This window comes from Bombus bifarius, unplaced genomic scaffold, assembly GCF_011952205.1.
Source record: "Bombus bifarius isolate JDL3187 unplaced genomic scaffold, Bbif_JDL3187 scf7180000008176, whole genome shotgun sequence".
Classification (NCBI taxonomy): Eukaryota; Metazoa; Arthropoda; class Insecta; order Hymenoptera; family Apidae; genus Bombus; species Bombus bifarius.
The window spans coordinates 1,618,245-1,622,596 of NW_022884493.1; positions in this window are offsets into that span (position 1 = coordinate 1,618,245).

Below are 4,352 nucleotides of genomic sequence, written 5' to 3' on the forward strand. Positions count from 1 at the left end.
GACGACGACAGCAACAACAAAGACGACGGCGACGACGACGACGACGACGGCGACGGCGACGACGACGACGACGGCGGCGGCGACGGCGACGACGACGACGACGACGACGACGACGATGACGACGACGACGACGACGGCGACGACAACGACGTGGAGAACTTTTTTCCAACGGGGTCTGCTCCGTTGGCTGCCCAGGGTCAACCGGCTGGCTCCGAGCGCGGCACTTTTACCCGTTGGGTACTCTCAAGGACTCGGAGGTAGCTCCTATTCCTTTCTCTTATCCTTTCGCGCGCGCGCCTTTTTTATCCCGCTAACCTTTTTAAGCGCACTTTTAATTCCGCTCGGCCGCGTGTCTCCGTGCAGCGTGCACGAGCTCTCCAAGATCTTATTGTAAAAGAGCGACGTACGTCGAGCAGGATCGCCGGGGGATGTATTATCGATCAAAGTGGAGAGAGACACTGGGAAAATCCAGTACGCCGAAAGGGTGAACCAGAGTCGAAAGACTAGAAAAGTACGTGGTCTCTCGTCAGAGTTGAGAAAGATAACAAGTGGATTCAGCCACATCCGGATCGTCTTTCAAACTTGTCCTCCGCTACTACTGGTGTCCTCGACAGAGAGACTTCTCCGTCCTTTTCCTCTTTCTCCCGGTTGCCGAGCCGTCTGACTTCTTCTTTCACGACTCGGCACTCCGCCGGCCGCTTCGTCGTCGTCCACCCCCTGAGACGATCCAGAACTCGTGCTCGAACACCGTATCTCCACTGCGTATCGTTGCCTTACAATTTCCTGCGACGCGGCGGATCACCGCCGTTTCTCTCTCCTTCTTCCACTTGCTTCTCTTCTTCCTCTCTGCCTCTCCCTTTCTCTATCTCCTTTCTCTTCTGGTTTTGTAATCCGTTTTACGAAACTTCTATAGCCCGGACGTGGTAGCGGTGGCGGTGGCGGTGGCGGTGGCGGTGGCGGTGGCGGTGGCGGTGACGGTGGCGGTGGCGGCGGCGGCGGCGGTGGCGTGTGGTGGAAGCGAACGGGACGCGATCGAAGGATCAAGAGACGGGCTCGAATTCTACCACGAAATTGGCTGCTAAAGGCACGCCGTGACAGGGGATCCTGGTGCCTTCTTCGTCCCGGAAGCGGGTTACCGGTGGGATACGAGCGACGACCTTGAACACTCGCGTTTCGCAGCGCACAACACGACCAACAAACATACGAGAACGATCGTTTCCATCGCTTTCCTCGTCGACGCGGACACGGTCGACGATTCGGACGAACACGGGCAACGATTGTGATCGAACGCGTTCACCGTATGCGCGCTCTTTCACCTGTTTTCGTCGCGGGAGAGACCAAACCGAGAGTTCGCGTCGGCGTGCACCAGCGTCGTCTAATCGGAATTAGACACAGATTTCACGAAGCAGCGGACTAGAAATGTTGTTACACAATTGCACACTTCTTTTCTTGCTCTCGTTTTCCGTCTCGTCTCGTTTCGTTTCGTTTCGTTTCGTTCCGTTTCGTGCGTTCCACTGTTCGAGTTCCCGACAATCACCGTGTTCCTTCCGCGGGAATGGTGCCCGCGATCGACTCTCGCTTAGGAGACACGTCCAAGAGAAACAGCTCGAAGGTGGGACCAAATCCGAAAGCCACCGAGAGAAAGACAGAGAGAGAGAGGCAGAGATATTCGGCTATGCCCAGCCTACGAGACAGGATCGGATTTTAGCGCGCTCCGCACGCGCTCCCGCGAGCCCAACTCGGCGGTTTCAACTTTTACTTTCAGCTCTTACACAACGCAGCCCGCTCTTGCTTGGTACGTAAGCGGCAACCAAGCACCGAGTCTCGCTCTTTGCTCTTCCGAAGCTTCTTCTTCTTCTTCTTCTTCTTTTCCTCCTTTCCACCTTCTTCTTTCTCCTTTCTCCACCTTTCCCTTCCTTTCTCCTCCTTTCGCTCCGATCCTTTCACGATTTCACAATTTCCCCAGCTGTCTCGGCTATCTCTCTCTTTATTTCTTCCTTTCTTTCCCCCTTTCTCTCTCTTTCTCTCTTTCTCTCTTTCTCTCTCTGTCTCTCCCTCTCTCTCTCGCTTTCCCCGTGTCACAGTTCCAATTCTTGCGATGTTAAATACCGTCGTATCGATGCCGACGATGCACAACCGCGATCCGCTTAAACCGTTGACATTCTTCTGAAATCCCCGAAAAGCTCGTTTAATATACGACACCGGACTTGCCTAAAGAGCACGTGCGTCGACGAAAGCACGTGCGGATGAGCACGTGTCCGGTGTTTTCGTTCGGCAGGAACGCGCACTCGGATCGCACTGATAACGACGTGTTGTGCCACTCGTTTTCAGATGCCACGATATAATAAAAAGCCGGAGAAAATTCACGGTGCGGACGATGTCCGATCGTGTCGGCACAGTCCCATGGAAATCCGGTAGATAGGAGCAACCAGAGGCCACGTGGCCTCCCGACGAAGACTCGCGGCGAACGACGGCAACGATCACGACCACGACCACGACAACAATGACAACGACGATGATCGTGAGCACGATCACCGATAGAAACGAAACGTTAACAATGTCGTCGTTGACTTTCACGAAATTTGTCTCACTACACACGCGTTGCACACACGCACGTCATACACAGAAACGACACGTTCGATCGACACGATGTATGTTTTTCGCGCGTGATCTCTCTCTCTTTCTCACTTCGCCGGAGGACTTCTTCAGGGAGAGAGGGTCTCTTCCGGTCTCCGCGGTGTGTCTCACTGCTCCTCGCTCCGTCGTAACTTTTGCGCAAACCCGAGACCCTCTCTTACTCTCTGTGCTGTTCACGCTCTCTCGCTCTTTCCTTCTTTCTCTTTTCCTCTTTCTCCCCCCTCTCGCTCTCTTTTCCCTCCCTCTCTCTCTCTCTCTTGTCCCTCTCTCTCTCTCTCTCTCTCTCTTACTCTCTCCCTTTCTCTCTGTCTCTCTGACTATCCGTCTATCTCTATCTCTACCTCTATCTCCGTTCTGCGTACGATACTTCGCTTTTTCTCTCTCTTTCTCTTTCTCTGGCTGGTCCTAGGTAAACGCGAAGAGAGGTAGACTGGGCAGTCGACGAGTGACTACGGTGGTGGTGGTGGTAGTGATGGTGGTGGTGGTGGTGGTAGTGGTGGTAGTGGTGGTAGTGGTGGTGGTTACGATGGTGGTGGTTGATGCGATCCGATAGTAGTGGTGGTACACGAATTCCGCTTGAAACGAGTGCGTATATACCGTCCGCTGATCGGAGCGTGGCAGGACGGTGACAGTGACGATGATGGTAACTGTGGTAGTAGTGACTCTGCGGTGGTGGTGGTGGTGGTGGTAGAGAAGAGGCCAGGTGGGCCCCGTGGCTTACAGACGAGCCCAGAAAGGGTTGAGGGTCCGAAAAGCACGGTTCTCTCTCTCTCGAGAACTCCCGGCGGAATACTCACGCTAGAGAGGAGGCCTCGCGAGCCTCGTGAGTTCGTTCGTAAAGGGACCGTAGTATTGGTTCCTCGTCGAGTGGCACCTCTTCTCTTCTCTCTTCCTCTCTTACTCGCTCTCCCTCTATCTATCTTTTTCCTACGCTTACTCTTTCCTCCCACCATTGCCCCACCACCTACCACCACCTTCCTCCACTCTCCCTTTCCCCACTGGTGCTCTCACTATTACATTACAAATAGCTCTCTTGCCTAGGCCGCGTTTGTGAGGTGTTGCTCCTTCCGTGCACATTTATGTTACTCAACATTGTGTGCAAGTACGCGCGCCACGATTCACGTGTGGAACCTGTGTGTTTGTGTTCCTCGATGCACATGCACGAACTGTCGTACGATAAGAGTACAGACTTCGTCTGTCTTCATTTCTTCCGTCTTCTTCTCTTCCTCTCTCTCTCTCCCTCCCGCTCTCCCCGCCCGCTGCCCCTCTCGCCACCCACCCTGTCTCACTCCCTTCTACGTACTCCTTTTCTCTTTCTCTGTTTTTCATCTTTTCTTTCTCGTTTCTCCGTCTAGACGCGCGCATATGTCCATATCGTTCGGTAGTGTGCACACGTACGAACGCACACGCGAAAATCGCAACCACTCTATACTCTTTATTCTCGTCCTCGTCGCTCGGATGCGGCCGAATAGCGAGTTTCTTTGTCACGATAATGGTGTAATACAAGGCTCCGCTCGTGCTCGTGCACGTAATACGTAAGAATGGAGCGAGAGAGCTTCGCAGACCCTTGCGCGCCTCTCCTTTTCTTTCCTTCCTTCGTTCTTTCGTTCTTTCCTTTGCCCTTTCTTTTTTTTCTTTCTTTCATTTCGTTTCATTTCCTTCCTCCTCTTCCCTACGACCCGAGCTCTCTCACCCCGTCTTTTGCGACCCAACGT